Source organism: Rousettus aegyptiacus, unplaced genomic scaffold (genome assembly GCF_014176215.1).
Source record: "Rousettus aegyptiacus isolate mRouAeg1 unplaced genomic scaffold, mRouAeg1.p scaffold_m13_p_2, whole genome shotgun sequence".
In the NCBI taxonomy this organism is placed as follows: domain Eukaryota; kingdom Metazoa; phylum Chordata; class Mammalia; order Chiroptera; family Pteropodidae; genus Rousettus; species Rousettus aegyptiacus.
The window spans coordinates 93,019,612-93,047,266 of record NW_023416295.1 but is presented as its reverse complement, the minus strand read 5'-3'; the positions used below and the strand labels follow the sequence as shown (position 1 = coordinate 93,047,266).

Below are 27,655 nucleotides of genomic sequence, written 5' to 3'. Positions count from 1 at the left end.
ATATTTGCCAGCTGTAAAACGATAGTGTGTTGTTTCTTAGTGAGTTTCACAATAAAACTTAAGATTGTACATTGCTGATAACAAGGATATTAGTACTATTTCAATATCACGAACACTTAGCTGTATTTCAAATTAAGAATAGGAAAGCAAACAGACCATTAATTCTGAAAATTTATTGTGTTCTATTTGCTGGATACTATTTTAGGCAGTTGGAGTACAGGAATGAACAAAACATACAACATTCTCTTGGAGCTTAAATTCTATGTGGGGAGACAAAACAGTCACAGTTTTCTTGACATCTTGGGCAAGGATTGGTGAGTTTTTCTGTAAAGGGCCAGAAAATTTCTCTTGCTGATCCTTGACTTTGCTATGTAAATGGGCAAGTCTGGGGGGTCAATAAAACTTTATTTATAGGAACAAATACCAGACCATAGTTTCCTGACCTCTGTTCTGAGCTGTAAAAGAAAGACAAACAGTAGGACATTAACAGTTTTTAAAAAATATTTGTATAACAAAAAATACCACTGAGTTAGAGACAAGAATTTTAAGAAAAAAGTATGGGCAAAGCGATGACAAAGAGTCAATACTGTTAATATACATACATCCCAGTAAAGCAATGGGCAAAAGATATGAAGAGACAGGTCATAGAACAAATCTAAATGGCCGATAAATATCTTAAAAGATGCTCTTCTGACTGGCACAGATTATAAGGGTGGTGATATGTATTGGAAGACAAAAGGGTACTCTTATACATTCCTAATAGAAAATAAGATTGATGCTACCTTCTTGAAAAGTAATCTGACATCTGTTAAAACTAAAACTACATAAATGTATGTATTTTCTTTGTCCCAGAAATGCAATTCCTGGGATTTGGTGCGGGAGGAGGTATGATATTTCATTGTGGTTTTATTTAATTTTATTTTTTTAAATTGTAAATACACATAACAAAACATATATTAACCATTTTAAGTGTACAGTTCATTGGTATTAAATACATTCATAATATTGTGCAGGCATCACCATCCATCTATCCCCAGAACTCTTTTCATCATGTAAAATTGAAACTATGTCTGTTAAACAATAACTCTAGTCTCTTTCCTGCCCCCATCCAGCCCCCCTGTCTCTGGTGACTGCCATACTACTTTGTCTCTATGCTTTTGACCACTCTAAGTACCTGATATAAGTGGAATCACACTGTCTACCCTTTTGTGACTGGCTTATTTCATCTATCATAATTACCTCTGTTCAGTTGTAGCATATTTCAAAATGTCTTTTTTAGGGCTGAATAATACTCCACTGTATGTATATACCACATTTTGTTTATCTGTTCATGCATTGATGGGACTCTTGGATTGCTTCCACATTTTAATTACTGTGAATAATGCTGCTATGAATATAGGTGTGCAGATATCTCCTTAAGAGCCTGCTTTCAATTCTTTTGGATATATACCCAGTGGAATGCTGGATCGCATGGTAATTAATTCTGGTTTTGAATTTTTTCGAGAGCCTGCCTTACTATTTTCCACAGTGGCTCTTCCATTTTACACAGTGTACAGGGTTCTAATTTCCCCACGTCCTCAGCAATACTTAATTTCCGCGTTGTTTTGGATAGTAGCCCTTCTAATGGGTTTGAGGTGATATCTCATTGTAATTTTGATTTGCATTTCCCCAATGATTAGTGATATGAGTATTTTTTCATGTGCTTAATGGCCATTTGTATTTCTTCTTTGGAAAAATTCAGGCCCATTTTATATTTGGGTCATTGGGTTTTTTGTTACGTTTTAGGAGTTCTCCATATATTCTGGATATTAATTTCTTATCAGATACATGATTTACAAATATTTTCTCATTTGTGAGTTGTCTTTTTACTCTTTGGATAATAATTTTGATGCATAAATTTTTTAAAAGTCCAGCCTTTTTTGTTGTTACCTGTGCCTTTGGTGTCATATCCAAGAAGTTATTGCCAAATCTAATGTTATGAAGATTTGCCCTATGTTTTCTTTTAAGAGTTTTACAATTTTAGTTCTTATATTTTGACCTTTAATGCATTTCGAGTTAATTTTTTTTTTTGTGGTAAGGGTCTAAGTTCATTATTTTTACATATGATATTTAGTTTTTCCAGTACCATTTGGTGAAAAGACTGTTCTTTTTCCATTGTATGGTCTTGGCACACCTGTCAGAAATAATTTGCCCTTGTATGCAAAGATATGTTTCTGGGCTCTGTAATCTCTTCCATTGTTCTGTCTTTTTGCCAGTACTACACTGATTTCATTACTGTAGCTTTGTAGTAAGTTTTGAAATAAGTGCCCGTCCTCCAGCTTTCTTCTTTTTCAGATTGTCTTGGCTATTCGAGGTCTCTTAAGATTCCTTATGAATTTTAGGATGGATGTTTCTATTTCTACAAAAAAAAAAAAAAATCATTGAGATTTTTATAGGGATTGCATTGAATGTAGGTCACTTTGGGTATTATTGCCATTTTAACAATATTATCTTCAAAGCCATGACTGTGGGATGTTTCACTTGACGTCTTTAATTGCTTTTAGCAGAGTTTTATAGCTTTTATTGTGCCAGTCTTTCACCTCCTTGGTTAATTCCTAAGCGTTTTATTTTCGTTGCTGTTGTAAATGAAATTATCATTGTAACTTTTCAATTGTTCATTTAAGGCAGTGCACCTGATTTTGTGTTGTATCATGCTACTTCACTAAATTTATTATAATAGTTTTTAAATGCAGCTTTTAGGATTTTCTACATATAAGAATATATCATCTATGAAAGAGCTCATTTTACTTCTTCCTTCCTTGCCAATTTGGATTGCCTTCTCTTCGTCCTTTTCCTTTGCCTTTTCCTTTTCTTTCCCCTGCCTTCCAGTTAGAACTTCCAGTACTGTGTTCAGTGGAAGTGGTGCAAGTGAGCACCGTTGCTTTGTTTGAAAAACATTCAGTCTTTTACCCTCCTGGGTTTCCATAAATACAGAACAACAAGGGCTTATGCTCAAGGAAGTTCACTGCAACCTGGGTCTAAGTGGCAAAAATGGAAGACAAAATGAAAGCCCATCAATGTGAAAGTGGATGAATAGAATATGTTATCTTCATACCATGAAATGTTATTAGGTAGCCTTTCAAAGAATAAATTGGAGCTGTACCCCTTGACGTGGAGGGATTTGCACAAAATAATGAGAAAAGCAATATACGGAGAAGTATGGGTAATACTAATCTATTAAGATAAGGGCAACCCTCATATGTTTATGTGTATATATCCAAGCATGTATGTATGAACCATGCCTGTGATTTTATGTGTACCGAGAAAAACAAAATAGGATATATACATACTTGATTTTTAACATGGCTATATCAGTTACTGATGTAAGAGATAAAAGAGTAAAAACCCTCAGAATGAATATAGTATGATTGCCTTTTGAATTTTTGTAAACTTGTGTGTATGTATGAATGTATATGTTTGTTTACAGTTCTTTGAAAGGAGAAATGAACACAGTCACTCAAGCTTTACAACTCTAGTGATTTGTCAGAGGGCTTACTAGCTCTCAAACTTGATGTCATAAGAGACCCTCATCTTGTCCCATTTGCCCTGTTGGCTGAAAAATTGAAGTCTTCTCGCGTTTTGTTTGTTTTTGTTTTGTTCTTTTGAGGAGCGGGCACAAAAACTTTACTCAAAGACTGGAAACGCCCTGGAGAAATGATGACTCTAGATCATGCAACTAGTAACTGATGGAACCGACGTTCAAATTTAATCTAGGTCTGTCCTTATACTTCACTCTCTCATGCTTCTCTTGATTATTAATCTGGTACCTGATTGTATAACAGGATGGGGCTTTCTTTGGGAGAAACAAAAAGGAATGTTACAGAGAAAAAGAACATGTTGATTTCAGTTGTCTCTCAACAGATTTATTAAGAATGGAATAACACCACCCTGTCACAACCCCCGGACCACGGGCTGGTACCAGTCTGTGGCCTGTTAGGAACGCAGCCACACAGCAGGAGGTGAGCAGTGGGTGAGCAAGTGAAGCTTCATCTGTATTTGCAGCTGCTCCCCAGAGCCAGCATCACCTCAGATCATCAGGAATCAGATTCTCACAGGAGCACCGGTCCCTGGTGCCAGAAAGGTTGGGGGCCATTGCTCTAAATCTCTTTGTCTGCAGAAAGAGGATGACAAGCCTGTAGACCTTATTTTCAGTGAATATCATCTACCTAGACTCAAACTGTTACCTCTTTAAAATTATACAAGTGTAGGCAGTTAATTGAATTCTGAAGATACAGAAGGGAAGGGCAGTTAGAAAAAGAACCTGAAACAGAGCATGTTATATCTATACTTGGAAGAGTTCTATAAAATTTCACAGTTTGTTCCCCCTTTAACACTTTGTACGTTGATGTTCATGTGAACTATATGGTGAGGAAAGTTTCTTGAAAGTGCAGATCACTGGGCCTTAGCTAAGATATTTTGATCAGTAGGAGATTCCTCAATTTGCATTTTTAATTAGCACCCCATGTGAGATGATTCAGGTTCACAGACCACATATTACAATATGTTTTTCTAAAGCATTGCTTAAATTAATGTCTTTATGTCTTATGAGCATTCTGAAAAGGAGAGTGATCAATTAAATAATGTAGCCTTGGACAATAACAGGTTTATAAACTAGAGAAGCAAAAATGGCTTAAAGTCACCAAAGTAGTCAGTGCAGTACTTCGTGCTCACCCAACTTTCTTGATATTAATAAAATCCATCTCATTATTCATTTTAGTAAGTTTTGTTCATAAAAGTAACATTTTCTTATTTCAAAAATGTGGGGGAAATATCAATAAAATGAGCTACTATTTTTCCATTTTAGTAGGCAAAAATGGAACTTTTTTTTCTTTAATACTTGTGATGAATGGCAGCAATTTTTTTCACAGCATTTCTTTTATGATTGTCTTTTGCATTTTATGATTGGGTATTAGGATTTATTTTTCATATTGGATTTAAAGAGCTTCTTATATACCAGACAGCCATTTGTCCTATGTTGCAGTGGTCTACTTATTAGTTATTTGTCTTTACATTTTACTTGTGGCAGGCCTTTCAAGATTTCTTTTTTGGATAAAAAAGACCTTTCTCATTTCAGTGTGTTAGTTTTTATGAGTTTAATGAATTTCTTTAATCCATAGGAATTTTGTTCTGGTGTATGGTATGAAATAGGAATCTTAACATTTTCTAGATAACCAGTTATGTCAGAACCATTTATTGATCTTTTTTCTACTGATTTGAAATGCCAGTCATGAGATACTTATATGTCTATCCCATTGATTTATGAGATTTATGCATATTCTTAGGCCAACACTACACTAATTAAATTAGAACTTGGTGGGAGATTTTAGTATCGTGATATTTACTTGATATTCTTTGCATGGTATAGTCACATTTTCACATTTTAATTTGTTTATAGAAGTTACGAGTGGTATACTTAAGAAATTACTAGATAATAACAGTAATTCACATGATTCCATAGAATCACTAAAAGTTTTGCTTAACAATGGAATGAATCATAATCGTTATGGGATTTTACTGATGTTCCTTAAGGTCTTCCCCCCCCCGCCCCCCATTAAATTTTATCATGAAAAAATCCCTTTTTTCTTAAAGAACCTCTTTCCGTTCTTTAATTGGGATCCATTTAATTGCTGTACAGTCTTGCTTCATGGTATATATCTGCGCCGTGCCTCTGAGCTCTTCTGGCTTGTTTTCTTAAAAACCAAACCAAACTCACACAGCCATTCTACAAACCCTTATATCTGTAATGTGTACAAAACAAAGCAGGTGAAAAGTTCGACTTTCAGATAGAACTGGCATGCTTTTAGGTTAGTTTTACATGTTTAATTTTACTACCTGGTAGGGTTCCACAGGGTAATTTCCCTATTAAAATTCTGCTTGGCTGTAACTTGTTAGTAATCATAATTATATTTTAAATGGTTTACGATCTTTGAAATTAATCTTGAGAGTTTCAGAAAAGAAGAAGGTGTAAAGTCTCTTTAAGGAACAAGACTCTTTTAAAGACTGCCTGGGAGCCTCGGGCTGATGGTAGGAAGGCACCAATAGAGAAGATAAAAGGTACTGTATCCCAAGTGTTTACTCATTTCTGATTTTGACCCAGAAGAAGAAAAAACAATATGTCATAGCTGAAGAGACTTTTAAACAACTTAAGTTTTCAGAATTAAGCACCTTAATAGCAATTTTGTGCAACTGTTCTCTTCAGAGACTCTAGGTGACTGACTCCCCACTCTTACTGTCTCTTTCCTGGTTTAGCCTGCTTCAGCTTTTTAGGGTTCCTCTCTGACCCGAGTCATTTAGGTGTGTAAGTCATAAAATGGGAGGTTCTTAGCTGACAAGCTAAGCATAGGAGCAAATTTTAAAAAGTCGATAGAGGCACAAAGATTCAGGCTAGGATAGATAACATTTTGAAATGTGGGACAAAAGAACAAAAATGGTACAGGCAGTACTGCGAAGAAGGAAAATTTGATGATGAAAATCAAGGTTGTTTGGATAATTCATCTGCTTCTCTTTTGATCTACTGGTTAAACCCTTTATAGACTTCAAAATCATCTCCTGGGTGCTTGCATGTGTAAGCACACACACATATGCTTTGCTGCTGCCCTTACATGGACCAGTGGTGCATTCCTGCCTCTGTATAGATGGTCTCCCCTAGAGCTGAGTTCTTTCCATTCCTTTCTGATCACTCTTTCCTTTGGACCTTGGTGGTGGTTTTTCTTCAGCTTACTTCCATAGGTGAATGCAAACAGTGAAATTGTTGCTGGCTAATAGAAATAGTGTTAACTCCTCAGCTGGCATCGAAAGCTCTGAGTTACACATGAAATAAGCAACTCTTTCAGGTTTTCAGGCTGGTAAGGAGTGCCTTTGAACTACTACCACATCATTATCATAAGATTTCCCATAGAAGTTATATAAAATGAAAAATAATAATGTCCTCTAAATTCTGCCTAGAACTACACTTTGAAGGAGTTTAACCAATAAGAGATGCTTTCCTTCTATGCAAAATTAAAGAGTTAGTGAAAATTCTCAGTAAGAGGGCACCTGAATTTACTGTATTAATGTCAATCAGGATAGAAATACATTCCTAGGAAGATGATGCAGGTGATAATCTAATAGGTGCTCTAAAAAGAATATTTTTTAAAAACCCATGGAGTGTTCTTAAAATGAAAAACAGTATATCACAATGTCTTGTTGAAAAGGTGGTTTAATCTTTAATTTTTCAAATAGATAAAATTTTATTTTTCTCTTGCTACTCTAATCTTTTTAAATGCTTTTGAATTCTACATATTAACTACTTGGATTTATTAGATTATTCATATACCTAATATTAAGTTACAAGTCTTTTATGTCATGTATTAGGGAAGCATTGTACCTTATGGCCTAAGATCTATAGATTTTAATTCCAGCAGAAGAATTAGATTAATAGCAGTTAAATTAGTTCTAGAGCTTGTATCAACAGCATCAGCATCACCTGGGAGTTTGTTGTTTTAAATGCCTTACTCCAGATTTAGATGACTTAAATATGTATTTTAAGTTCTCATGGTGATTTATATGCATGCTAAGTTTTAGAAGCACTTATCTAGAACAGTGGTTTTCTACTTTGGCTATAAATATATTTAAAAATATATTATGCCTTTAAAATATATATTATGCCTAGGTCCCATTTCTAGAGACTTTTTTTGTTTTTAATAGGCTTTCATCTAGGCATTATGATTTTAAAAACTGCTAGGTGGTTTTTATTGGGCGGCTAAGGTTGAGAACAATTTTTCCAGAGCTACACTGTTGAATATAGTAGCCCCTAGCCATGTATGGCTATGTAAATTTACATTGCTTCAAATCAAATAAAAATTTAAAATCGGTCACAGTAGCCCATTTCAAGTGTTTAATAGCCACACATGGCTAGTAGCTACTGGCCAGTGCAAATAGAGAACAGATAGAGATCCATCATCATAAAGTTCTGTCTTAAGACTTCGAGAGCTTTCTGGCTAACGTAATTTTTAGAGTTTTAATTTTAGGGAATTGGTTTATACTATTCTTATAAAGTGTTTCCTGGGGGAAAGTACAGACAGACATTCAAAGACTAGGAGATGAGTAAAACCATCTATATTTTATGTGCAAAAGCATCTATATTTAGGTTGAAACTCCCTTTTCACATCAAACCAATCTTATACTTTTGCTATATGTAATCAAGTCATAAGACAAAAACCTGAGACATAGTACTTGCCATGACTCTTAAAAAGCTGGTCATACATGACTACTTTAGGCAAGTAATTAAAAAGTTGTGCTGATAATTAAGGTTAATTAAATTAGTTGATGTAATAGCCAGCTTTGTTGTAATTTTTATATCATTTAGATTCTTATAAGTGTAATTAATACAATTGTGTTTGATGCATTGAAGGAAGTAGTATTATGAAAGGTAACTTCATCAAATAGCAGTCTTCTTACATTTAACTAGCTTTGTTGACCTTTAGTTTTTCCTTTTGAATCTCTATTTTTGCAGTCAGTAATATTACATATCTCATAATATTGCTGAGAATTAATGAAATAGTGTATGTAAAGCTCTCTAAAACATTGCCTGTACCGAGCAGTGTTTTAGTAAGAGATAGCTAGCATTAACAATATATTCACACTTTAGGACTAAATAGTTCTACTCTTGATCCTCACCCCCATCCATTGCTATCTTCATTTCTTCAGCTTGAGTCAGCTGCCTTCTATGGCTATTGACTCTTAATGCCAAATCAGTTGCTTTTCATTTTGAGTTCCATAGCACTTTTATTTCCTCTCTCCTGGCTTCTCAGATGCCCCCCTCTTAATGCCACTATCAGTCTTCCTTTTCTCCATTTTAAGTTCCTTCTCTTTTACCCAACATTTAAATGTCAGTATTCTCTTTTCTGTCCAGGGTTGTAAAATCTCTGAAACGCTAGCAAAAGACAGTGGCTAGAATATGAACTCCATCTCCTGTGCTCTACTCTCCTTTACTGATGGTCTGGCCTGTTTGTTCGTCAGGCATTTCAGACTCAGCATACTATAGTGAATTCATCTTCCCTAACCCTCAAACCTACTGTTTCACCTGTCTCCCTTGTCCTAGTTAAAGGGCACAACCATCCATCTAGTTACGACAGAATTTTAGAAGTTTTCCGTAGTTCTTGCATTTTCCATAGTCCCACACATTTAATTGGTAAACAGTTCTTACTACTAACACTAAAAAAATTTTTAATTTTTCAGTTACAGTTGACATACAGTATTTTATTAGTTTCAGATGTATCATAATGATTAGACATTTATATAACTTAGGATGTAATCACCCTGATAAATGTAGTAAGCAGCTGATACCATACATAGTTATCATAGTATTATTGACTATATTCCCTATGCTGTACTTTACATCCCTGTGACTGTTGTTATAACTGGCTATTTGTACAATGTAATCCTTTCCCCATTTTCACCCGTTTCCCAGCCTCTTATTTGATATGTAAGGATTTTGCGCCTGGACAATTTCAGTGGTTTGGTAAGTTCCCCTGCCTGGATTGTCAGCCACCCCAGTCTAGAAGCACACTGCTGTCAGTGGTACTTTATTTCGATTATTTTTTATATAGCCACATTCCTAATAGATGAGGTTCCTTGACAACAAGGATCATGTTTCATTCAGCACTGTATATTCAGCACCATGACAGGTAAATGAACATGAATAAACTGATGGTGCCCTTAGATGCGGGGATTTCGTATCCTGCAACTTTACTGAATTTAGTAGTTGTGATAGTTTTTTTTGATGGATTCTTTAAGGTTTTTTCTATATGTAATATGTCATCTGAAAACAGTGACAGTTTTACTTTCCAATTTAGATTTTTTTTTTCTTGTCTGATTGCTATGGTTAGGACATTGAATAGAAGTGGTGAGAGTGGATATCTTCATCTAGTTCCTGATTTCAGGAGAAAGCTTTTCGCCAGTTAGTCTGATGTTAGCTGTGGGTTTGTCATATATGGCCTTTATAATGTTTAGGTGTGTTCCCTCTATCCTCACTTTGTTGAGAGTCTTTGTCCTAAAAGGATGTTATATTCTGTCAGATGCCTTCTGTGTCTTTTGACATCATCAGATTTTTATCCTTTGTTAATGTGTATTACTATGATTGATTTGCAAATACTGAAACTTGTATCCCTAGAATAAATCCCACTTGTTCATAGTGTATGATCTTTCTAATGTATTGTCAGATTTGGTTTGCTAATATTTTGTTGAGGATCTTTGTATATATTTATTTTTTTTCTTTTTTCTTTTTTTGCGGATTTGTCTGGTTTTGGTAACGGTAATGCTAGCCTTGTAGAATGAGTTTGGAAGTGTTCCTTGTCAATTTTTTTGACTACTTTGAGAAGGGTAAGTGCAGAAAAACGTGAACCCACACTTCTGGGGTCTAGGGTAGTGATTCTCATCAGCATGTGGCACTGCTACTCTTGGGGAACATGTATTTGATTTTAACAATAACTGGAGAGTGCTACTGGCATTTGGAGAGTTAGGGATATACAAAACCCACCCACCTCACGCCCCCCTGCCTTTTACCGCTTCTGTAGTATGTTGGGAGGAGGAAAGGGTTCACAGAACCATATTCCTGGGCTAAACCTACACCCCTCTTTCCCTCCAAAACTCAACTTACTATCTGTTCATTTAGTCTTTTTGAGCTGACCCTTTATTCCTATTTATGTCAATCACTTTAAGACTCCTAGACCATCCCTCATCTCCTAGACCAGTGCTACTCAAGCAAGGTCCCCTTTCTATATATAGGCAGATAAGGAGTTTTCACCAGAACATAAACCATTTAGGTCACTAAGTGTAACTGTTAGTTCACCTGACTTTTTTTCAATATAATTTTCTCATGGAAGGAATAGTACATTGATTTATATCCTTCCCGAATCCTTGAAATAATCCACTGTGTCCTCTGTAATTCACCATCAGTCATAAGCAGAATTCCCTATAATGTCAGTCTCTTTTTAATGTTTCCTACACTTTTTGTTCTAAAACTAGTTTTCTCATGAAGACTCTGCTTCCCTATACCACTGTCAGTGGTGGCTATTTTCTGCATTATAGCCCTCTTAACACTGTGCCTGGAAGTAGAGTTGGTGTCCTATTTACTCGTTGCCGCTTTCAGACTCTACCTTCTTAGTCTATAACCTCCCCCACTTCACATTTTGAATTTATGATCACTGCATTTTTTTTCCTTATTATAGTCATCTATATACCTTTCTGTTACTCCCCCTTATTACTTGAATATTCACTGTCATACTCCTTAGTCATGTCAGTATCTACAGTACTCCATTCCAACACACTCCAGCCTCTCAGTTTGTTGCCCTCCTCTCTTCCATGGAACTTGTTTCTTTTTTCCTTTCTTAGCCACTCATTCACATGTTCATATTCCAGACCAAAGCTTGCCAGGTGAGATGTCATGAATGAACAGTTGGGCTAAGAAATTGATCCTCCAGCCCTCCCTCCCCAACTCCCACAGTTGGGTTGGCTTGAGTCAGCAGGAGAAAACAGGTCTGTAGTCCCCGAGAAGGCTGTACAAGTACATTTTAGCATCTTCTGTGTGTGACACAAGGAGAACAAGCGTAGACCTTGTCATTTACCAACAACTACAAAACCTCCAAAACTTTAATTTCCAGTATACCACTCTGACTATTACCAGCTTACTGCTGGAACCTTGGCTCTGGCAATCTTCACCTCCCCAGGGTTTACATACATTGGATCCTTCACCTTCTCTCTGTCCATAAATTCCTATCTTTCCTACCTTCCTTACTAACTTTTGATTTCATGGTTAGTCATTATGACTCCTCTGTTAAACATGGTCTGTTATGATCTACTGATGCATAACAACACATATTGGATGTAAAGATGGCACCTTAAAAAACACATATCCATCACTTAACAGTTTAAATGGGCCAGGAGTCCATGTACAACTTAACTGCAATCGAGATATTACCTAGGGCTTTGGTCTCATTTCAAGGCTCAGGTGAAGAAGGAACCAAGTTCACCTGGTTGTGTTTTTAGGATTTAAGATTGAAGGCCTCAGAGCTTTGCTTGGCAAGAGGCTGCCCGTCAGTTCCTCACCTCATGACCCTCCCTCCTAGTGTGGCTGCTTGCCTTATCAAAGCTAGCTAGAGAGAATGTCTCTCAGCAAGACAAACATTACAGTGGGAACGTAATCACAGAAGTGTCATCTTGTGACCTTTGGTGTTACTGATCAGAAGCAAGTCACATGTCCAACTCACATGGAAGGGGAGAGGAGAGCTTGCGTACTAAGAGGCAGGGTCACTTGGAGGAAATGGGGAGGATATGAAGTTTTCCTGCCTCCTTTGTCCCTCTCTCTGACACTCCTATTCAGCCCTGGTTAAATCCAGTTTTTCCTACTCTGTATATGTGTGCACCTGCTGCAAACTGAATGTGACTGACAAAAATACACAGCCACACTTAACTGGTCTTAAATTTCTCACCACTAATTCAGGTGAGCTATTAATATCACTCAGCAATCTTATATTGCATTTATCTTCATTCCCTTATGATATATGTGATACCCATATTTTCTTCTAGTTTAAGTATTTAACTCTTTACTCCCTGTGTTATATAATAGAAATCAACCTCCCTTCTAATTTTTTGTCCCATTATTGCAGCATATTGAATAGCCTACTGTTTACCATGGATAAATTCTAAAATTTTATGTAAAGCTGAGTTCGCTTTAAGATTATTCGTTCTTTTCCATTTTATCTAATGCCAATGTCACACATTTATTATGGTTTTATAATATGCTTTACTCTATGGCCACATTAGTCCCTCTTATTCTTTTTCAAATTCCACTTAGACATTCTCCTAAGAGGAGAAACATGGCAATATATAACATTAAATTTGTTTGAATAAATTTTGCTTTTTTCAGTGTTCAGTTTTTTTTAATTCCCAATATTTTGTCATTTATAGCTTAAAATAATGTAGATTTAGAGTTTTGATCTGCAAGGAACCCTTAAAATTAACCATATTAATAAGTTGTTTACAGTGAAAACTACAAATATCTCTTATAATTTCAGAAAATAATGGCAATTGTGTGTCAAAAAAATATAATTGAGAAATTTCTATTTTCCTTAGGAAATATTCTGAAATGCCCCTTGTTAAAAATAATGTAGCAACCTTTCCAAACACTGTTTTCACCTAAATATAACTAACTTTCTCTGTCTTAGCCTTGGGCAAAATTGCCTTCATTTATTATAGCAGCAATTCGGATATGAACTGAATAAAATTTCTTTCAGAATAAATGCCCTTAACAGAAACATCATTGTGATATAGGTAACCTTTACTCTTCTACATCTGAGGGCCATACTGTTACCACCATATGGAAAAAAGATTGTAATTAGCACTATTCCAGATTTTAAAAAACAACAACAAACAAACAAATAAGCAAAAACCTTTCTAATACACTCTGGAATAAAAGTAATATAACAGTTCCTGTAATGCATTAATCCTCAGTAATAATTTGCTTTCTAGCTAGTCAGATTCTTTAATTGGAATTTTTAAAGTTTATCTTGTTTACTTTGTGTAGCTCTGTACTAATAGGGTCTTGGAATCTATTCCTGTTCCATTTCCTTACATGTGATATTTGAATAATTCATTCATAAGCCCCTTTCAGTTGTAAAATTCTGTGGTTTTGTAGTAAAAAAAAAAAAATTTTTTTTTTTTTTTTTTGATATGTTATGTTTTTCTTGCCAGGACATAGTCAGTCATTGAAGCATAAACTTCATGAGGTCAGGGATTTTGAGCTATTTCATTCATTGTTTCCTCAGCACTTAGAACAGTACTTGGCATGTAAGTGCTCAATAAACATTTGTTTTAACAACAACAGAATCAATATAAACATATTTACCCTGTGACCCAGTAATAGCACTCTTGGGCATTTAGCCCAGAGAAAAACATAACGTATAGCAGTTTTGTTCTAGCCTCCAAACTGTAAATAACCCAGATGTCCTTCAACTGGCGAATGGGTAATGAAACTGCAATATAGCCAGTAATACACTGGAATACTACTCAGCAGTAAAAAGGAGCGAACCATGTATATGTGTCCAAATGAGTGCGTGTAAAATAGAAGAAACCAGTGTGGTGAGCTGTGTGGAGTCTGGAGGCTTCTCATGGTGAGTGATATGGTTATACCAATGGCAGTTCCCTAATTTTGATATTATAGTTGGTTGGTAAGGTGTTACCATGGGGAGGAACTTAGATGAAGAGTATACAGGACCTCCCTGTGTAGTTTTTTGCAACTTTTTATAAACCTGTAATTATTTCAAAATAAAAAGCTTTAAAAATGAAGTTTAGGCACATCCTGATAATGCACAGAAGAATTAAAGCTACAGGTTTATTATTACAAAAATATTCTTTGAAAGCAGTGATTAAAAGGATGTAATAGTTTACATATGTTCTTTTATTAAGGAACAGATTTATTTAGGTTACAGTTTATATTGTTCTATATTTGCCTACCCAGCTTTAGGTACTTAGTTTTAGGTACTTAGTTTCAAAGGAACAAACAAAGAAAATCTCACTTAAAGAGCTTTAAAAAATTGGGAGGGGGCTAGCACATTTGAATAGTAGTGACTTGTAGCTTTATGAAAATGTCATTAACTCCGCATTACCATTTGTATCAGTTTTAAAAGAAACCAACTTAAACTTGAAAAAAAAAGAGCCGTCCTCTCTCACCTTAAGCACTTTTGCCTCTCCCAGTTAGTGAGTTTCACAGAAGTATTACAGGGCACTGATCAAGATTGCTAGCTAGACTTAAACATTTTATGATTTAAGTTTTCTATTGGATACTGTCAGCCATGGGAAAATCCATCAGAGCAGTATGACAGAAGACACCTAAGACTTATAGTTTAGAAAAAGATTCGGAACAAAGATGCAATTTCTCACTACTAAAAATATAGGAAAAAGGAAAGGTAGAAAGGAGAAAAACAAAAGGCACATAAAAATCAAAATAATTATAATGTCCTCTTGATGGCATCTTTTCAAACTTTAAACTTCTTCATGATTGAAGGCCAGTGTACACGCTCCAGCCTTTTTGAAAGTCTTCAGTATTGTTGCTTTCTCAATTCCTAACATTAAGGAAACACCCATTACCATGACAGATTTCCCCTGCTGGTTATAATACTGTTATTTATCTGCAGAAGCAGAAAATTGTGTTTATGCAGAATGTCTTAGTTAACCCTATATAAGGAAAGCTTTTCTTCTCTTTCTCTGTTGGTTCAGAGTTTATTCTTTTCCTCTAGAACAACTTATGTTGCTGGACAACTTATTGACATTAGTTTTGATTCCCACCAATCCTAAAAACAATTATGAGTTTTTAAAAAATCATTTCCTGGCCCTCTTTTAAATATTGTCTGTTAAGACAGTATTTTTCAAGACTCTTTTTCTTTTCAAGCACTCCTAGCTGATGGGTGCCTCAGGCAGAAAAATAAATATAGCATACTCCCTACACTCCTCACTGGGTTCCATACTTCCTGTTTTGGGTTAGGGCTCTCATTTTAATTTACCATCATTCAGGAGACTCATCCTTTCTTTTGAATCTCCTGAGTACAAGAGTTTGGGGCCTTTCATTATAAATAGACCAATTTGTCCAGATGAAAACAGCAATCTCCAGTTACCAGAAATCTGTTAGAAATCTGTCGACTCATATCGAATTATAACTCAGGCTGGCCTTTCTCATAGGCAATCCTCTGCATACAAGAATATGCAGAAAAATCAATCTTCCTTCCAGACGTTTGCTACCTTTGTCTCCTCTGATTGGATTGGATATAAGTGAAAGAAGGATTTTTATTCTAACAGAAAAAATGACAGGCGTAAAGGTTTGGAAGTTATTGTTTTTGGAAAATAGAACTGGTTAGTTCTCCAAGATCTCTCTCTCTCTCTCAGTGGGAGAGAATATTGAAAAGGTAAGTTGAGATCATTTCAGAAGGGCTTTGGTGAGCTTAGGAGTTAGAGTGCATGCTCCATTTGGTGAGCTGTGTAGAGTCTGGAGGCTTAAAAACAAGTGACATGATGATAATTGAATTTGAGGAAATTTTACATGGCAGTAGGTTATATTAGTATGCGTTGGAAGTGGGAGACCAGTTATAGGAAGTCTAAGTGAGGCGTGTCCCATATTAGAGCAGTGGCGTGGAGCTCTTATTCATCATCCAGGACCCTTCAACATTGCTTAGGCCCAAAGACATGTTTCTCTACAACTTCTATCTGAAATCCTTAGGTAAGCTTAATTTTCCCTTAGAGCAACATCTGTATTAGCTGTTAGTAAAAACTTTTACATTTAATTTTTGGAGAAAATTATTTTCACAGATCTAAGGAAAGGTTAAATGATCTTATACCAAATGTCAGAGTAATCATAAAACATTTCAGATGCTTTATTTTCATAATGCGCTTTTCAGTATTCATGTTTTTAGTAATTATCCTTTATAATGGATGGAATTTAGGTTTTTCTTACTGGGATATAGACTTAAATTTAGAATCGTGGCTTACGGGTGCTGGCTGACTTCTTTCAAAAAATGTTCACTAGGACGTGGTTCCATAGTGTAGCAGTTAGCACGTCTGCTTTACACACAGAAGGTCCTCGGTTCGTGCCCTACTGGAGCCACAGTCCGTGGTCTGTGGCCATGCCACCCTGAACAAGCCTTATGTCTGATCTTAAAAGCTAAGCAGGTCAGGCCTGATTAGGACATGGATGGGAGACCACCTAGGAAGACAAGGTACTGTAGGCATTAATAATAATAATAATAAATCTTTACTAAATACTGTGGGCAGATACAATTGTGGGGCAACAGCGGCAAACAAAGCTCCTCAAGGGGTTAACAGTGTAACAGTGAAAGAAAGAAAATAAAGGCATATGGTAGATAGGTGATAAGTTAATTAGAAAAATAAAGCACAATAAATGGACCAGAGAATAATGGAGACGTACAGGAAGTGAGAGGGAAAGCCATGCAGTCCTATAGACAGGAAGAACAAGTGCAAAGGCCTGTGGCAAGAGCAGGCTGAGGATATTTTGAGGTGCAGGTAAGAGGCTGGTGTGATCAGTGGAGTAAGCAAGAATGAGGGTAGTAAGAAATGGTAGAATGTCGGCAGGAGGCTCTACGTGGTAAGATTTTAAAGTTATAGTGTAAACTTGGGATTTTATCCTGTAGGAGGCTTTGACAAAAGTTTAGAAGGTTCACTGGGTGTTAATATGAACAGACAAGGACAGAAGCAGGGAGTTCAGTTAGGAGGCTATTAAATAGTTTATGCTTTGACAGTAGACAATGGTTAGTAGAGAAAGTAGTGAGAAGAGAGGTTGGTTTCTGGATCTGGTTCAAAGGGTAGAAGCAACAAGATGGGTTAACAGATTGGATATGAAATGAGATTTAAAAGAATCTGAGTCAAGGATGACTGAAAAGTGTTCTGCCGGTGCAGCTGGAAGAAGATGCCATTTACTGAGATGGGGAAGGTCTGAGCGAAAGCAAGTTTAAAGCAGTGAAGTCAAAAATTCAGCTTGGGTTAATGAATTTGTTACACCTGTTTAGCACTCAGTGGTGATGTAATGTACCCAGTTGGGTAAGCTGACTTTGGAATTCCGAGGAGAGGTATGGAGGTACAAATGAGGGAGACTTACTGATTAATCAAAGCAGGGGGTATAGACCCAAAAAGACAATGAATAGAGGGAGTTCAGAGACTGAGCCCCAGAGCTGCTCTTTCAATGGTGAGAATTAGAGAGATGGGGAAAGGCAGCAAAGGAGATTGAAAAGGCATACCAGTGAGGTCAGTGTTTTGTAGTCAAGAAAAGAGTTTTAAGATGGCAGAAATGATCAACTAATTTAAATGCTGCATTTAGGTCCAGCATGTCCATGTAATTTCTTTTTTAATTTAAGTCGTTAGAGAAGTGACCGTATATTTCAGTTGATAACTCCGGTATATCTACTTGAAGAGATACCATTGCTCTGCAGTTCCTTTTTACCTTGCTCAATTTCAGTTAATTTTGGCAGCTACCAGCATTTATTTTATGAGAAATAAAAGTCTTAATATGGATGGATGATACAGTGTTTTCCAATAATTTTTTTAATGTCTGGCTTGTCCTAGAGATATCGATCTCTTCTATAATGTCATCAGAATATTGCAGTATTCTACAAAGTATAATATTTTTGTTTTAATACCTGGTAGCCTTGTTTCTTGATTCTTTTTATATCAATAATCTGCCTTCTTATCTTCTATTTATATTATTCTTCTATCCAAGTTGTTTGCATCAAATTTTTTACTCAAATCCAAAATCCTCTACCTCTAATATGGCAGGACTGACAACTGTTTGTTTTTTTTCCCATTCAACTCCTTCTTGCTCTGAAGTTGGCACTCCTACTACAGGTGATAATAAAACCTAATGGGAAAACACTGGATTATTTGTTTTACTAGTCAACTTGATAAAAAAAAAAAAAGTACAGTTTTTATGTGGAAGGTGAAGGAGGTTGAAGGGGAGACAAATAGGAGAGATCTGGTGATTATAAAGATGTCTTCTAGATTGGGGCCTACTGAACAAGAAGGGTATGTATTAATAACTAGGATAGTAAATGGAATATTGGATGGGAGTGGGTGAAAGGATGTGGTGTAGGTAGTGATTATTACCAGTTTGAAAGTTGAATATAATGAACCCAGTTAGGCTACATTTTATAAGAAATGGGATCATTGTAAAATATTATTCTCTATACTTTTTCTCCTTTTCAGACTTTTATGGTCTCTTACTTTATGGGATGTGATTCCCTTTGATGAGTGGAAAGAGCATGAGTTAATGAAAACTTTTACTTGTTACTACTACCATAAAAAGTTACTTTTCTAGTAATAGTAATATATTAAAGTTACCTCGTATACTTAAATTTAGGTAATACCCCATCTTCTCAATGAGATCATTTAATTAAACTTTTCAGGAATATTGACCTATATCATAGTATGTATAAACTTTTAATGACAGACATGAATATTCAAATTTCTATTTGGAAATTTTATTTTAGAGCTTTTACATAAACATTTGAATTTTTAAATTTAGGAATAATTGTTTTTTGATTTTTTCCCCTGTCTTTATTTCTAGAAATACTTTCTTCATCATCACTGGAACCACTTTTGAACAATTCAAGTACATTTTTCTAGAATACTTCAACCTCACTTCTATCTTAAGTTTTGAATCTGCTTTTGATGTGTTTCCTGAAAATTTATCACAAGTCTCAAGCACCTATTCATTTAATAGCATAGTTGGATTTTTCTGTTGCACCATAGGTGTCATATTCATGACCAATACAACATAAACGCATATTTTTATTTACAGTGATTTTTATCAGTTATATGTTGAATGTCGTCATGTTATACCGTAAAGCAATTACTGAATCACTATAGTGGGGTTTTGTTTTTGTTTTTTTGTTTTTTTGCCTCCTTGTAAAATGGATTCATATGACATCTGTAAGCATCTAAATCTGGCATTGGTTGAATACGTTTCAGACTGTTGTCTCTTCCCTGATTTTTGTTACCTAAAAATAAAACAGTTGGATGATTATCTTTTAATAGAGGAAGTATTTACGTTCGAGTTAACTGAGAATTTACTGAATTCTCAGTAAATTCTCTTGAGAATTTACTGAAAAATCTTTGCTTTAGCTCAACAAAACCCCATACATATTTGTTTGCCAATTGGACTTCTAAGGTATTTCTTTACTACACTGATCCATGCACTCTCGGTCCTGTTTAACCTGCTTCATGCTCTGTTGCCAGTGCTTTCATATGAACAGTTCTTGTCCTCAGCTTGTAGGTTCAAAAAACTTAATGTCATTAGTCTCAGAGTCTCAGAATGATATTTTTATTTATTTAAAATTGAGTGGGTAACCTTCTTTGGTCATTATATTCACATCTGCCATTCCACACACCACCTTCCTAAAACCAAGACTCACTTTCTAATCAAGGAGCTGTGAATCAGAAAAGAATGAATTAGTCTTGAGGGAATAATTTCTCCCAGGCCTGATGAAATATTTCTACCCCACAACACCGTATAGTCAGGAGTCTCTCCCTCAGGATAGGGCAGGATAAATAAACACTGCCAAATTCTTTACCTTGGGACATCTTTCCCATAATAGATAGCATATCAGTTATCTCTTTTTGGTTATAACCTTTTTTTTTTTTTCAATGAGTGATACTGTTTTCTTAGTTATCATCACACGTTGGTCATTCCTGATTTGTCCTTTCTTTCCAGATTTCTTTTCTTGTTTGTACTTCTGGCATTTCTGAAAATCTCTAATCACACATTCCTCTGTTAAATTCATTCCCAATGGCAAATTTTTTTTTTTTTTTTTTTTTCTGTGTATATTCCATGACTCCTCTGTAGAGGCACTGGGCATTACCAGGGGCTTTGCCACAGGTCATTAAGTTGTCACTTTTTAACATTTTGTTCCTAGAGGTAACCTGCTTTTTACAAAGGTTTTATCATTTTCCTACTCATCTCTCTCACCCTGTGCTAATCATCACACTGAGTTAAAATTTGTTTTGTTTTGTTTTTTTTTTTTCACTTGAACCCCCTTCTACATCTTATGCTACTTGAGGGTAGGGATGTCATTCTCTTTGCAACCCCAGTACTTAACACAGAGCCTGGCACATATAGTATGTCTTCAAATACCAGGATTGCCTTTCCACTTGTGTGACATCCCACTGTTACATGTCCATAATATGGTGAACCGATCGAATTGATCCAGTCAGAAGGACCCCTGCCCCTTAATACACATCAGAGCTATATATGGAATTTGCTGTGTAAACATTTTTGTTATTCTCATACAGGAGACCGAGACATAGTCAGATATGAACACAGAATTTGGAATGTTGCAAAATTATTTCTCACTTTAAACTTCTAGGATTTTATTTAGAAGCATCAAGTCTTTATTGTCTCTGTCTCCCCACCCCCTTCACCCCTTCACATACTTCCATTCAACTTGTCATCCTTAATTTATCTTTATCAGTTAAAGATACTATAATCTTTGGGTGTGGTGGTGGAATTAAACATCTTCCCTAAAATTTCCTTGTCCTTTTTTCCAACACATAATTGCAAAATGTTATTGATTCTGCTTCTGAAATTCTCTCCTTTTATCTCATCCTTCCCATTTCCACTGTCATCATTCTAGTCTTGGCCCTATTACTTCTTCCTTGGACTAGATCAGGGATCTTTACACCCTCTTGTCTCTCTCCCTAACAGTGTGTCCTGCAAATCATATCCAGATTAACCTTCCAGGTTTGATTATTCTCTTTTCTCCATTCAAAAGTATTTTTTGCTCTTTGGTGGTTCCCCAAGTACCTAAATCATTCCCAACTAATTCAGTAGTGAGTTCCATATGACCGAGAGTGAAGACTGCGTAACATCTCAGATCTAGAGTGAAGGTGTGAAGGTGCTGATGAAGTCTGTTTCAGTTTTTAAATCTACACAAATGTTTAAGTTAAAAATACTTATCAAGCAACAACAATGACAAGAAAAGATCAAAGTAAAACCAACACTCTAAGATGTTATGGTTTGCCAGGAACCTGCTTTTCCAGATTTCTTTTCTGTATGTCCATGCTTGTCCAGTACTAGCCTCGTAGAACATGGTGAGTTGTTTTCTGATTTTTTCAGTGCTCAGGAACTGTTAACATATCTTAGGCATTTTCTTGTGGGAGAAGATCCATGAAACTTCTGAAATTTTTATTACTTCTAGGGCAAGTTTTGGTGATGTATACCTTTTTAGAAAATCATAGTTTTCTAGGTTTTTTCCAATTAACCTGATATTTTTAGGGTAGCAGTCATACTTGAAAGAAGGAGCTGTTTTGATTTCCTTTCTATTCTTACCCAACAATATAGCCAGTAACACAGCCTTTTCAGGGATGGATCCAGGTTGAAAGGAATGGTCTGGTTGCAGCAGGGCAGCAGTACAGACCTGCTGGCCTTTGGGGACTACTGGGATAAATGGCTTGGCCAACTGAAAGTCTCTCACCATTATACCCACTCGAGCTGATTTATACTTTACAGTCTAAATTGGCTTGGGGGAGGCCTTTGGGATTAAATTAATTTCTACCAAGTTAGAAAGCATCAGCTGCCAAAGTCGAGGGTGCCTTCTGGAGGTTACTGTGCTTATTTCTTCATGTATTCTAAGCCCACACTCCAGGCATTCTCTCTTGGATAACAGCTGGGATGTCCTTCAAGAGGGCCTGCTTTGCATCTCCTTTGTGTAAGCGAGGTTCTGGGTCATACACACAAGCCCGCAGCTTTGACTGAGACACTCACTACATAGCAGTTGGTCTTCATATAAATTAAGATTTGTAACCTAAAATCAATCAACTACAACATATATGACTTTCTTTAGGCCTTTTTTTCCTCTCAAGTTAACTGAAAGGAATTATTATGCCTGAATGTCAGTGGTGCAAATCTGTGATCTTTAATCCCTACTTGGAAGTTGAGAAAATTTCTCTCCATCATCTTTAGCAAAAGATAAAGAAAATTTCTGCAGGGATTAGGAATGTGTTCAACGATAAGTTTCTGCAGTGTTATTTAAGAAGAGGTGTTAAAGTGGGTGATCGTTTACATTAAAAAACTTAATAATATTCTGTTTTGTGTCATTTGTCTCCAGGCCGGAAATTATCTTTATTAGGCAGGTGGGAATTTTTAAAGTGAAGAATTGTAAATGTTTTTTCAAGACATATGCTAAGGGTTGCTTTTCTTCCCCTCTTGTCGCCTGTCAGTTTGGAGTTGTTTCCCCTTGCTCAACCGGAGTTCTTTTCCCGGCAGCCACTGCTTGTTTTTGAGGGTGGAGGAGGTGGGCCGATGTTAAACACACTTGTCCCTAATGAGCTGTGACGCCAGCTGCAACTAGGGCAAATCCTGTTACTCCCTCCACCTACTCTCTGAAGCAGCAGGGCAGTGGTAGGAGCGCATCTCCCTTCTCGGTGCTGATTTGCTGATTTCTCTGCCACATGGGCCACCCCACCCCCGTCTCAGAGCTTCTTGGCAAAGTTCAGATTTCTGTGCTCACAGCTCAATGCTCACAGTGAAAAGGAAATACAGAAGAGGAGGAGAGAGAGTGAGGGGGGCAAGGTGGGGGTGGGGATTTTTAGAAGGGTATTCCTTATTGCCTTAGTCCAAGACTTAAGCTCTGGATATAAGGCGTAAGTAGTAAGTCTTTGAATAACGTGGATTTCCAAGCAGTTCCTTGGAGATAGTTTTATTGGCTAATGAGCAGGTAGACCATGTATTAAAAGAATACTAATTTCTATTTAGAAACATCTGAATTTTGAAAAGATGACTTTCAATCTCTTCAGTCATTGCTTTTTTTCCTCGCACACTATGATTGTGAGGAGGAAGATGAAATAATTGTAATATTAATGTGTTATAGAGCATTTACTATTTGCCAGTTTTGGGTGGCTTTTATAAAGCATTGCCTCATTTAATCATTAAAACAACCTTTGGAGGTAGATGCTTTTAATGTGAGTTCTCCCCACGCCAAATTGTGGTAAAAAACACACATGACATAAAATTTGCTATCTTAACCATTTCTAAGTGCATAATTCAATAGCGTTAAGTATATTACAGTGTAGTGAAACAGCTCCAGAAACTTTCTGTCTTGCAAATCTGAGTCTGTACCCATTAAAGCGAAAAACTTTAAACTGATAAGCCAGTTCTTTTTTTCAGCAGGACTAAAATCGTTTTCCCATTTATATTCTTTGCCGTCTTTTTGTAACATTCTTAATCTGTACCTTGGTGAAAACTGAGGCCATTGATGGAGTGCCTTGGTTTATCCATTCCATTACAGTATCCTAGGGGTATGGAATTGCTCTCTAGGCGGTTCATTACCCAGTCTTCATTCTAATCTTTACAGATTCTGCATTTTATGTTCTGCTGAACTAAAGGGGAAAAGTTCACTGGTAACTTTGTCACCTCACAAATTATTATGGGCCTGCATATTTTTTGGTGGGTTATCTAGGTAGCTTTTGATTTATGAAGCATAATATTGTAGAAATACATTTTAAAAGCCATTTAGATTTTGAGACCCATCTACTTAATGATACATGAGTTTATATATTCCATCAGTAAAATGGTAGGTGAGGAGGGCAAAGAGGTTGAATTATATTTATAAATGACACAGACTTCCTCTTAGTACTTGTATCTTTTGAGAGACAGTTGAAGCCTGCTCAGTTTACCTTGGAAGAACTGATCCAACATCCCTTCTATGTAACAGCCTTTCCTAGCTGCTAATGCACTAGATCACAGTTGTGCTAGAAAAAGCAAGCCCAGGTTCACCGGGTAGAAATTTTTACCAATCCCATTTAGTTTGTCCCAGCTGATCATTTATCATTTTTTTGTTTTGTTTTGTTTTCAAATTAAGATGGGGATGTTAATCCCTAGTTTCTGCTGATAATTTAAGGACAGCTATGTTGAATTGCCAATGAAGGCTCGGTACTGAGGCAGGCATAAAACGTAGAGCAACAACTTTTTCTCTCTTTTTTAAACCTCAGATCCACAGATCTTATTAGTCATAATTCTTGGTTCATAACACATTGTTATCAATGGTCTATGTATGTTTTACTTTATTCCTTCATTTATAAGTAATACCACTGTGAAAGTAGCATCCAAACACAACTAGTCAGTATCAATCTTCTGCCTCCCAGCACCCTTGGGAATTTTGAAAAAAATCCAGATAATTGAGTAAAAAGTTATCTTAGATTTATTGAATATTGAAGAGAGTATAGATTTACCATACAACTTAATAATTCAACTATTAGGCATGTGTTTTAAGATAAATAGCTCTTAGACTTTGAAAGAATCTGTTTATACACAGTTGGTTTACTAATTTTGATTTCTGCCAGCTGCCAAAGGTTAACAAAATGGTAGTACTTTCAAACTTAAAATTCGTAAGTGAAATGTGGATTTAATGACGTTTTATCTTTGGCCGTGTCACTCTGAACCTTTACAGGTCTCAGCTTCTGTTTTGTCATTGATAGTCTTGCTCCACTCCAGGTATCTGTAATTCCACGTGATGGAATTAACAGATACCTGGAGTGGAGCAAGACGGTAATCCACAGATCTTATTAGTCATAATTCTTGGTTAATAACACATTGTTATCAATGGGAACAGTAATAAAAAGATATTGGCAGTTGATATTGTTTAGGGAACACTTGAACCAGAAATTTCATGATATGTTTATACATTCTTACTGATTTTTAAATAAATTTATTAGTAGAAATGACATTGTTCTATAAGCAAATGACCCACTCGTCTCACCAGTGACAACTAATTTTACATTTAGATTGTTTAGTAGTTTACTTGTATATTTGGGTTACAATTAATTCCTCAGTACATTTCAACAAGTTTCATAGCTAGAGGCAGTAACTGTAAATTCCAGTGATAGTGATAACCAAACTTCAGTTGCATGATTTGATTATAATCATACATTTAATGCTACTGTTTGTAGATAAACAAGGGACTTCGACTGTTCTTGAGATTATCATTTCAGTTTGTGGTTACAATGTAAAGGCTTAATTCAGAGTCCTTATGTGAGAAATGAAGTTTATTTTTGAGAGTTCTCACGTTTTAGACTATTTTCAGTCTATGTTATTTCATTTCTGTGGGTAACTATATGTCTTCCATTCATTATACCATCATTTATTCATCTTCCATATGTTCTCAAGTCCGTCTCTTCTTTGTTTCCACAGATGTTGCTTTATTTTTTATCTTTTATCTTCTAGAGGAGCACCTCCCATATTATATATGCATACAAATCTTGGGACTCTTTTTAAAATGCAGATGTTGGTTTCTGTAAATCCATTCGTTGTGAGGCCTGAGGTGCTGTGATTTTGGCAAACTTCTAGGTGATGCTGAAGCTGCCACCATGGTCCCCACCTCTAATACCCGTTGCAATCATTCTCCGTACTGTCCTCAACTATTTTTCTGAGACAGAGATCTGATCTTTTTACTCTGCTTCTTCAGACTTGATTGCATATGGAAATAAAATACACACTTGTTTGTGTGGTTTTCAGAGAAGGTCCTCAAGGAATAGGCCTTTCCTGTCTACCATTCCCTAATCACCATCTCCACTTTTGGGAAAGCAATTGGTAATTCTTAACACGTGCCATAAACTTTCACGTACTCTTCCTCACTGTACATCTGTCAAGTAAGTTTCCCTGTCAAAGCCCTATGCAAATCCTACCTGCTCAGCAAAGTCTTATTTCACAATCCTCAGTTTCTATAGTTTTTCTCATTTTTCTCATTTTTCACTCTCCCAATTTTAATGTAGCATTTATTACTTTGTCTTATAATTCTTTGCTATCAAGTCAAGAAAATATTTGAACACCTACTCTGCATCAGGCACTGTTCTAGTTGCTGGAGATAACAGCAGTGAACTCAATAAAAAATAAAACGTCCCATTTGGCTTACATTCAAGCTCATCCTCATTCCCCCCCTTCCTGCCATCCATCCATAAACATACTGGGATTTTCTTATTCACTTTTGTGTAGCTATCATCTGGCATATAGTAGAAGAAATTATATATCTGTGTTTGTGTGTGTGTGTGTGTGTGTGTGTGTGTGTGTGTGTGTGTGTGTTGTTAGTTAATTTTACCACCTATTAGCTAACCTCTTTGCTTATGTTACAGGTAGGGCCCCAGAGAAGAAAACAGGAATGTTCATTTTCCATAAGCAGCTTATTGAAGAGGAGGTGAATGTGTTATTTTTAAGGAACATAAAGGAAGGGCATTCAGTGACACTATTGCTATAGCATTTTTTTTCCGCCTCAGAGGACAATGTATGTAATAGGTAGAAACAGAACAACTAGAACTTGCCTCTGGGAAAGTGGTACTGATAAGAAGGGAAACGTCCTTGTCCAGAGTCCGCTCCTAAGCTGGAAGAGAATGTCTGTGGGTGGGAGGCAGGAGATAGCAAAGAGAATTAGTGTTCCAGCTTGGACCTGTTACTACAGGAGTGCCTTTTTCTTTTTTAAAGGAATCGTAGCTAAAAAAAATTAATGTAGATTCTGGATTATGCTCTGTAGTATGATTGTTTTATAAAATTAACATTTTAAATTATTTACTACAGAATAGAAGTGATCCCACATATATCTTGTGACTTCTAGGAACCCTGGCACACCTCCACACTGATCTGTGGCAAACTTCTTGCTGTCCCATCCTTGGTAAAGCTGTTACAGTTTTTATGTCTTCAAATGTGGCCTTTATCATAGTTTTATTTGGTACTTCTGTTCCTTAAAAACACTAAAGAAGCATGAGTTAGTACAGAATATGGCACTTTAATTAAGAATCACATTGTGCTCTTGATTTACACTGATGGGGAAAAGGAAAGAACCCCAATAGAAATGTGTAACAAGATCTAAACATACACAGTGATTGATGAAGGAGTTGCTGGGGGAACCATCAAAGTGGAACTCAGGAAAATTTTGTAGGTAATAGTTTTTCATGTAAAGGACTACAGAATGGCTTGACAGAAGGGAGAAGGGAAGGGATTTCTTTCTATACAGTGAGACTGGTACATGTGAGCGCTTGGAGAAAGGGGTGATGGGGAGGTTATTGTACCTTTTTAAACCATCAGGCCTCAGAAATC

The 27,655-nt window shown here is 36.1% G+C and overlaps 1 protein-coding gene and 1 pseudogene across 4 annotated transcripts in view; one reads left to right on the top strand and one right to left on the bottom strand.

The window, feature by feature from the left end:
• Positions 1-27,655, top strand: part of LOC107500474 (cat eye syndrome critical region protein 2) — a 124,796-nt gene that overhangs the window by 44,293 nt on the left and 52,848 nt on the right. The gene's annotated exons all lie outside the window — the stretch shown is intronic.
• LOC118614497 lies at positions 24,551-24,620 on the bottom strand (annotated as a pseudogene).